The sequence below is a fragment of the Argiope bruennichi genome, chromosome 6, assembly GCF_947563725.1.
Source record: "Argiope bruennichi chromosome 6, qqArgBrue1.1, whole genome shotgun sequence".
NCBI lineage: Eukaryota > Metazoa > Arthropoda > Arachnida > Araneae > Araneidae > Argiope > Argiope bruennichi.
This window is the reverse complement of record NC_079156.1, coordinates 29,016,511-29,027,149: the sequence shown is the minus strand read 5'-3', so window position 1 is coordinate 29,027,149 and position 10,639 is coordinate 29,016,511.

Genomic DNA, 10,639 nt, shown 5'->3' with positions numbered 1-10,639 from the left:
AGATTCCGAGCTTTTAGTTTTAAAGAAAATTTATTGATGCTCTCAGACATTAATAGTGTTTTTTCCCAGAAATAACAATTAGATTTTATCAGATATCGGGGGAAATTAGAAAAAAAAATCAACTAAATTGTTATGAAAAATTGGTTTATGTTACGATAAATGAGATTACTTTCTATATTAATTCATAATATTTAGATAACAATTATTAAATTCGAGACTCCACAGATAAATTCGTGATTTATAAAATTTAACGACTAATAATTCGATCAACAAAATTATTAAAACTTTGTTGTTTCTTTTAATACTGCATTCATTAATCGGAAATAATTGGTATTCGAAAATTTAGTATCTTTCCAAGAATGGATCATGTTGCAATTCTGTTCACTTCTGCTGAAACTCCGAAGTTACTATCTGGAGTAAATTTTCTTAAATATTTATTTATATTGTACGCTCTTAAAATCCAGAATAGAAACAATTTCTCTGATTATAAAATAAATTTTTTCTGAATTATCTTTTCAAAGCGAGTCTATTTTAGTCTCAATTTCATTCCACCAAATTAAAATCTAAAAAATTCCCTCTCGGTAAGCTGGAAGGCAAATGTAGATTTACATTTACATCTAAGCTATGCAATCTAGCAACAAATTGATGTTAGAAACGGTCAAAGTTCAGGCTTGTAAGTCACTTTAGTCCCTACATTCTAAAATATTGCAATTATCTAAATAGTTTAAATACAAAAGGTATTCGCCTTAATGAGGCTCTTGTTTGGCTAATTGGATTTATTTTTCTATCTTCAATATTAAGAAAGTCATAGGAAAATGAAATTCTCCTCTCTCCCGCCATTTCTACTCCCTTTGAACTAGATGGAACGTTTACGAACTCGTTCGAAAATTTTATATTTCTAACATATTCGAATCCAGTTAAAAAATTACTCTATAATCCTACTTGCTAGATAACATGGGCAAAGAATTATACACATATATAAACTTTTGAACGAAGGGTGGTCTTGTGTTCTAGGGACCCCGATCGGTAAAGAACTGAAGAAATTTTTCCGATGACTTGTCGTTAGAACCATTGCAATAGGTAATCTTCCTACATGGATCTGCGTAAAAACCGTTTAATAGATTCTTTATTTCGGTTTGTAATCATTTCTAGTGACTGACCCTTAGGAGATACTCGGATGCTGATGTCCAGCGCGTGGCATATTCGATAATAAATTAATACTTTTGCCAGTTTATTAATGAACTACACATGAAAAAACTATAAAAACTAGCATAAGAATAAGCAATAAACTTTTAAATTGCTATAATATTAAAATTCATTTTTGGCAAATATTCTAATCCGTTTAAATCGGAATCGCAAGGGAATTGTTGAAATTCCTCTCAACTTGCAAAGGAAAAAACTTCCTGCACACCTTTAAAATCATAATTTGGCGATTATTCTTCAATTTTATTGATTAACAATTCAAGATTTTTAGAACACTAAATTCACATTAAAACCTAATTTTTCATAATTAATCGTTTTCATCTTTAACATGTATGTGTTCCGTTAATATTCCAAAATCATACGATCTTACTTGTAATGAATGAGATTGAAGAAAGTTTCTGCGTTGCAGTACATGAATGGAAGTAGCATTGTATCGTGTACAAATCGGTTGTTCTTTCAATAATCCGATCCAACGTTGAATTCAGGGTCGCCAACATGCAAGGCTGGAGAAAATATCTTGAAATCTTCTGTTTTTAGACTGGAATGCCCGACAGAATTGGCACCATTTTATATTGAATAATTCTTTCCTTAAGGCATTGAAACTGAAAAAAAAAGTTACTTTAATTATTGTGTAAATGCAATGCCGAAGCTTGTTCCATACACTGAAATACAAGTTTTTAAGTTACAATTTAATGAAAAATTCACCAATTGTTATAATTCGTTAATGATAAAAATTCACTAATGTATTATGAGAATTTAACTATTTTCTCTCGTCAGAAATTGCTATATCAACATTTTAGAGCAAGACTGCAGGTTTCTTATCCATGAAAAAGTCTGGAAGGCATTTTCTCAAAAATTTTTCATGTTGCTAATAATCTAATTAGACTTAATATCTTAAATTTCGTATTTAGGGGATTTTCATTACATTAAGCTTTATTATTAGAAATATTTAAGAAATAGCAAAACATTTATTCACTCTCCGTTTGTAAAGTGATCATCAACTCTAGATATACAAGACAAGTCAATTTACTAATTAAAAATTATTACTGTTTATACATTAAAACGTTCAGAACATTTAAATGCTCCATTCTTAAAAATTAAGCAATGAAATATTGAATTCCTGAAATACACAATAGCATGTCAAGCAGTGTTAATCCCACCAAAATTCCAGAATTTACGGTCACTTAATATACTTCAAATGCCAAATTTTGAGAAACAATTCAATTAAAAAAAAATCTTAATCCATTAAAAAATCGGTTTTCTTATGTTTAAACCTCATACAAATCCATGCTCCTTTAAAGGATTCAAACGAAACGTAGTGAACAGGTTTAATAGCACGGTCAAGTAGAAAGATTTACATATAATGCTATTGGAAAGATTTAACGTCCCTCTAAAAAGTCTGGAAGAGGGAAGGGAGTTTTTTTTTTTTTTTTTTTTGTCAAAACTTTTGAACAATTTGATCATTGCGTGAAACTTCTACACCACTTTAAATATTAAAAATGTTATCAAAGTTATTTTCAGCATAAACTCTATTCCAAATTAGGATGTATTCTATGTTCAATGTGATCTTCTTTGGTGCATATAACAATGATATGGGATTCCACTACCGAGAAGAACGGGAGAGGAGGTGAAATGATATAGGATTCCCCAAAGCGCAGGATTAGTTATCGACCTTAGTGACTATTTAACCTCTATCAATAGTTTTGACCAATAGTCCCGTAATGACATTTTTAAGACTACCCAGAAGAATGCCCAAAAGGAGAAAGACTAATTCTTATGATTGTGATATTGCCAATTTAAAATTAACAATTCAATATATTTTGATTAACACCTGCTATATTTTATTTAGTAAAAGATTAATATTAATGTCAGATAAACTTATAAAAAGCATTTTATCTTGTGAAAAGAAATGGAAACTCAATCTAGTCGAGTATCAAAATACTAAAATTAAAAAATTTTGCAGAAAGGTAAAATTTACATTTTTTAATGACGTAAATATATTGCAATAAAAATCAGTTATGTTTCACATATCTTTCGTTCTATTTTTATGTACAAATTATAGAAAAAAATACTGCAATATCAAAGAAAGGTTTCCACATTGATATTTGATATAATTGCATGTTTCAAACGCAGTCTTAACGCAGTTAAGTATATTAAAAATTAGTTCAGTTTTTGTTAACGTTTTCCATTTCATATTTCTTTCATAAGAAGTATGGAAAAGAAACTTTCGTACCCGCTTAAAAAATTCGATATTTAACGCATCTACACATTTAAGACGTACAGGAGTCATCCAAGAAAACAATTTTAGGCTGTGTCTGAGAGCAATATTCAAAGACGGAATAGACCGAAGTAAAAATAATGTGCCAAAGTTCCACAAAATTGCGGGGGGGAGGGGGTTCTATCACAATTTGGACAGTGGAATATCCGTCCATATATATATGCGATGAACAAAATAAAGCAGTGTAATAAGCCGTATAAATTTTCATAATTTTATTACTAGAATTATAAATCGATGCCGATATTTATACCGATTAGCCAAAAGATGTGCTTAAAAACGTCGTCACTTCAAAACGCAACATGCCATTAGGATGCGATATTGAATATATAGGGTGGTTATAGTTAAAGTTAAATTTTGAAATGGTCATAAAAGGAAAACTAATGGATCAAATGTTATCAAACTTGGTTAAAGTTTAAAGAAGGTCATGGCAATTTCTTTTCTACAAAATAAATAAATAATAATAATAAAGTTCAAAAATTCATCACCAGCAGAAGAAATGGCTCTGTATGCAATATTGTTAACCAAAACAGGACATACAAACTGTTTTAAAATGTCTAATCATTCCTGAAATGCGTTACGAAACATGTTCAATGCGGCATTTATTTTCTGAAAGCAAGTTAAATCGCATTAATGCTCTCTCATCAAGAACTCTTAGCATATCCCTCTCACTGAATAATACCTTTGCAAAGCACGTCAATAAATGCTATCACATTCATAATAACATTTATCAAAAAAACATGTACTTGCATGGTTAGAGACATTGTCTATTCGAAACAGTGAGAACTCCCACAAACAGGCTCACTTTTATCTGGAAAACCAAATGACATGTAAAGCGCATGTGCATAAATCATTTGCTTCTTTCTGCTGTAAGCCATTTGCAAACTATTGCGGTTTTACGTAACCACACAAACAGTTTCGTTTCGGAAACGATTAAACACATTTTAAACCGATGTCTTATTTTGTTTAACAATATTGCATACAGCGCCATTTCCCCCTGGTGGTAAGTCTTTGAACTTTTAGTAGAAAAGAAATTCCCATGACCTTCTTTAAAATATTGTCTTACCAAGTTTGATAACATTTGGTCCACTAGTATTACTTTTATGACCATTTCAAAGTGGAACTTTAATTATAACTATCTTGTATATTACTAATAAGAATTGGAGAAAGCGGATGCGACAAATTCAATGAAACCATTAAATCCATAAATTCCATCGACTGCATTTCATACCTCCCCTCTTTCAAAAAGGCTTTCATTTGCCTGATGTCGACGGATCAACTTCTATTCTAAATAGCAATAATTAGTAGCTAAAATTCAGCAGATTAAATATATCACTGGTTACATACCCATATGATTTTAGGGGGGGGGTTTGAAGTATCTTTCATTCGTATCCAATTCGTTTTCAAAAAACACTTATTTCCATGAGTTCATTGAAAAATTGGAATTTAAATAATTAAATGTTGGCAGGATCATATGTCAATATATTTGAAAAAGTAAATTAAGAAAACATGAATATACAAATGAATGCCGAAAGTAAAATTACAATTTTGAGGCTTAAATTGTCAGAGGGTTTTTTAATATCTAGCATTTTATTAAAAATGCATATAATAAATAATTTTAATAAATAAAGATATTTCATTTTAAAAGTCAAGAATCTCCGACCTGGCTTGAGTTGTTTGAAGGAAAGATGATAATGCGAAGCCATATCAAATGCGTAAAGCATTCATTAAATTGCACATAAAGAGCAATGATAATGGTTTTTTTTTTAATTGAATGCACTACTCGGTATCGAATTTCTTTTGTGACTTTTCTCTTCAAGGCTTTAATAACCAATTCGTATATAAACATTGAGGTCAAAAGGTGTGGACGCATTTAACAAAAACAGTTCAAAATTACTTCCCCTTTACAATTTCAAGTTTTGACTTGGAACTAATCAAAAATACGGTTGGCAGACACTATATTAATATTCGAAAAGTCAAAGAATCAAGCAAATACGAAACACACTGGCGACTCTACGCAATTGTCTAGTTTCTTTCTATCTGATAATCCTGCCCTGTACTGACGATTGTTTTATTAACTTTCAAATCCAATTGCCACCAAGTGTCAACACGGTCTATTATCGAAGTCATTTTGTGCGTTTTCCTGAATTTTGCATATTGCTAAACGAGAAATATTCTAAACAGAAAAGATGAATAACAATTTCTCGAATAAAATAATGAATAAAAATAAGTTGAGTACACCCAAAAAGTATATTTACATATAAACGGATAACAAAGTTAATTTGATTTATTGAAAAAAATTTCAATTTAAAATGCAACGCATTAAGTGCGAGAAAATTTTTCAATAGAAACAACATTATTATTGGCAGATGTTTTAATCAAGCGGAATCAAAATGCATTCACTAATAACAAATTTTGAACCAATTTATGCGACAGTAGAAGCAAAATATCTTACCTTATTATTATCGTTCGTTGGAGAAACGAGTTTCTATTATAAATGTAGAATATAGAAGAATCAGCGTGGGAACGATGACAAAAATTGACACGATTGCGAAGAAAGTACACACATCAAATGAAGAATTTTAAAATTGAGCCCTTCTAATACAAAGATGTAGACTTAAGTCATTAAATATTCTCTTCTAAAAATTTTTATTTTTCAGTCGGCCAGAAGGCATGGAGATTAAAAAAAACAAACTATGTTAACATTTGGATTCGACATCAAAAGAAACAGATTCTAATTTATGAAAAAATTTTGAGAGATTTCAACAATGTAAATATAGCTTAAATAATATTTCCAAAACAAAAACTAAATCAAGCAGCTGGAAGAGATTTAAAAAAAAACAAAGCTGAAAATTATCTTCTGGAATGAAGGAACAGATTATTCGGATTCGAAGGCTATGTTGGCATGGTGATAAATTCCTGTTTCAGTACTAGAGGTTGCAATTCCTGAAACATCTACCTTTTATGTTTGGTCAATGTTAAATACAGGGTGGGCAAAAAGTTCGTAAAATTTATGAAACCCGGAAAATTGAGCAAAATATAAAACGGTTTGCAGGTTCAGCATCGATAGTCACGGGATTTTTTTTTAAAGACAAGGAACAAAATTTATTCAATAAACTGTGGCGGATTCGGATTGCGATGAGCGAGGATAGAACCTGGGACCTTTTGGTTCGCACCCCAGTAACATGACCACAATACAAAAGCAATTGCTTGGGTATCATAGCTGTTAACTGGCTTATAAGCTTTCATCACAGACTCTCCCTCCAGTGAGACTAACGATATGGCTGTTGAGTGGTGATGTATTTATTTGTTGTCTAATGGGTCTGTACCCAGCTGAGTAGCGCCAAGCGTTATGGCGAGCGTGTGTGGGTGAGTGGTTACTGATGCTGTTGCGCCAAGTGAGTCTGGCGACTTTGGTTGCGGGTAGATGGGGCCAAAAGAGCTGTACAAAAGTTGAAGGTTCATCGTCCGAAGTTACCAATTTCGTGATTTGGATTGAGTGAAGATAGAGTCTGGGACCTTGTAGTTAGCAGCCCAGTAATATGACCACGATACGAAAGCAATTGCTCGAGTAGCTTAGCTGTTAACTGGCTTATAAGCTTTCACCACAAAACACATTAGTGAAAGAATGGGTGCGCATATACCAAAAATAATGTTATCAAATCCTTTATTACAGCAATATGTTTTCTGCATGTCCTCCACCCCAGGTGATTACCCATTGCAGGCGTGTCCAAAATCCAGCAGCGGCAGAGTGCAGTATGTCCGACTCTCTTCATGACAGTTCTCGACGGGTACTTGCAACGGTTGCTGATGTTAACTAAAGTCGCCATGGAGCGAAAAATGAGCTTCATCTGTAGGGATGACGAATATTTTACGAGCGGTTATTACGTAACCAATATCATAAAGTTACAAATACCAGTGATCAATACTTTTCAAAGAGAGGTGTTATTCAAATCCTTAATACGATGTTACTGGTGATATTTAGATTACAGGTCTTGGATCACGATAGAAAGTAACAATCGATACGATCTGCGAAAGGAAGCTCTCGAACAAGAGTTCAATCGTGCATAGGGAAAGTTCCTGATGCATTTTCCAGGGACAGGCCTCCCAAAAACAGTTAACGCTAGCGGCGGGACCTATTTATCATACCTTCGATTTCGCCTTCGATGGCAGACTTATCAGGGCTCCCGTCCTCGTAGAAGGACTCTCCCCTTATTGATTGAGACTAATAGAGCATTTTCTTTTAGTATGTTGAAAGGAATTTCTTATAGTAATTCTTGAGAACTTTATATTTCGTCCGGAGAAATAAAAATTTGAAAAAAAAAATAATAATAATAATAAATGTATATGAAGATTACGTATCTGCTCGAGATTCGAACTGAGGACCTCAAAAGCGTTGAACGATCAGCCGTTCTATCCATCAGACCACACCTCGCATGGTAGAGTGTGAGATGTAAGATTCCAAATACGGTTGGCATGTTTTATTACTAATGATTGTGAAATTCGGGTGTAAAAGCACAATGCTAAGAACGGTAGATATGTTTGCGCATGTGCGAGAACTTGATAAATGAAAGACCATTAACTTTATAGATATTTTAAAGTAAAATTTTATTCAACGTTGCATGTGCAAGGGAATAATACTTGAGAACGTTATAAATCGTCCTTAGAAATAAAAATTTTAAAAAAATGAAAAAAAAAATGTATATAAAAACTACGTACCATCTCGAGATTCGAACTGAGGACCACAAAAGCTATAAACGGCCAGCAGTTTATAGCTTTTGTGGTCCCGGGGGTTGGCATCTGAATTGTGGGTCCGCATAGGGTTATTATTCTGAATATTCCCGATAATTGCAGTGTAATGAAAGTAGTGCTTTGAGCAAAATAACTTCTAATTCAGTAGTCGTATTTGGATGTACAAAAAAGGAAGAGTAACTTATGACCTTACTCCTACCCAGAAATAAGCAAACGACATCCACTGATATTCCAAATTATATCAGGGCATAGGAGATTTCCTGCATGTTTCCAAAGATTTGGAAGAATGCAGGAAAATAGACGCCTCTGTAGGGGAATTTTAACGAGTGTATAGAAGTTTCCGAACCAAGAAAGAATCTAAAAGTTGAAAATTATGACTTAAGCTCAGAACTAACGGTACTAGGAAAATCTTAAAATACTGAATCGCATGATGTTTAAACTAAAAGAAGAATTAATTGAGAAGGTTTTCTCAAAGTGTTGACCTGCTGCTGGTAAAACAGGATGACAAATGTAGGGGAAAATGAGTAGGAAGTTTAGATATTTATGATTTGTGGCATGTGGATAACCGCCGCAAAGAGGATGCTAGTTAAGAGAATTTGTCACTAATAATGCCACGCAGATACTTTAGCGTAGAACGCAATGACACACACAAGAAGTAGAGCTAAACCAATTTATTAACTCTGAACTGAGAACACAGTGACTGACAGATCTTCTGCTTTTATACTAGCAGGGAAAGTTCTAGAATACTTTTCTGGAGACGGTAAGAAAAATCCAGAACACTTGTCTGGTAAACTAAAGAAATGTCTAGAATCTTCTGGAACATGAAATAAAGGGAAACATAAAATCAAGTAATTAAATATTTACACAAACTGAATCGCATTGTCTCTAGCGGGATTAGAACTCGCAATCTTTTGATTACGAGATCAGTGCTATGACCATTCGGCCATGGGGAGTCGACTGCCTTTTTTCAATGCGGCAATATGGATGAATTATGTTAAAGACAGCAGTCGGCCAAAACAAAACTTGTCACTACCACCATCAACCCACCCACCACCATTTTCTTAAACATATATTATAAATACCAAGTAGTCCTGATTTTTTTTAAAATTAATATAAACCGACATCTGTGGTCTCCCCGAAACATTCTCGAATATTCTAATAAAGATGTTAGCCCTTTCCACCTTATATAAAATTCTGGGCCTTCTGTAACGCACTGGCTATTAAAAATACTCGCTTGTTTTTCCACATAGCAGCTGTGAGTTTTTTTAAAAATATTAAATGATGATCACATGCCATTGGAGAGTAATACATACGAATGATGGATCTTTGGCATGAATCTAGAGCTTCTACCAAATCCAACTTACGATCTTTCGCAATTGAATACCAGCGGTTAATACGCAAGTACCAAAAATCGGATATGCATTTTGGACGCCTTTTTCCGATTGAAGCCAACATTTGACAGAGGTACAATTGCTGTTGCAAGATCACATTACAAGTTTTATTTATTTATCATCGAGGTTGAATAATCGCATTTACGTGCATACAAATAGGCAAAATAAAAATACGATTAGCTCCTTGATTAGTTTGGTTTCAAATTTGATGCCGACATTTCTTATAGATGCCAAATTTTGGTTTCAAATTTTAAGTAGCTGTTTACTTTTCTATATTAAGGTGTTTCATTGTTCTCGGGTGGATACATTTTTCGAATAAATTTCTTTTAAAGAAATTCATGGAATTCTAAACTTAGTGTAAATACTATATATAAATTTATCTACTGAAAATGATTAAGTTGTGTTCAGATAGATTTTTTTTTTAATCAAAGAAGTATGAAAAGTGGAAATTCATCCAAATCTCGAGTTGGAATTTCATGATTGCAATGCTTTTTTCGTTGAAAACATCACGTATGTGAAAGTTAAAATTTTGTAGCCGCGCTTAAACAAAGCAAGATACGGTTAATTCTTGCAGCACTCATTAATTTACTCTAGGCATCGTTATTACTTCGATTTTGACACTAGGTTTTCCACTACCATTCGCGAGAATCTTGCTATTCAAAAATAGCAGGATTTATGTTTTATATAAAAAAAGCTCTTACTATGAAAGAGTTGTAACTTACCATATACAATATTGCATGTGATAAACAAAATTACATAAACTCCACATGCGAATATAGAAAGCTAAGTGATAAGGAATAATTTTCCAGATTATATTGTTCTGATTACATCAAATATTTGAATTATGAAATTCTGAATGCTGTTTGAAAGAATATTAAGCCGTTCCTTGTGTAGAAATAGTTAAAGTTTCATTAGAGATGAAAGATACCGATTATCAATTTTCTTTTAGAAAAAGTACCAAAGGATTCAATCAAATTTGGTGAATAGGGACAATCGATAGAGATGTTTAACTGCATAT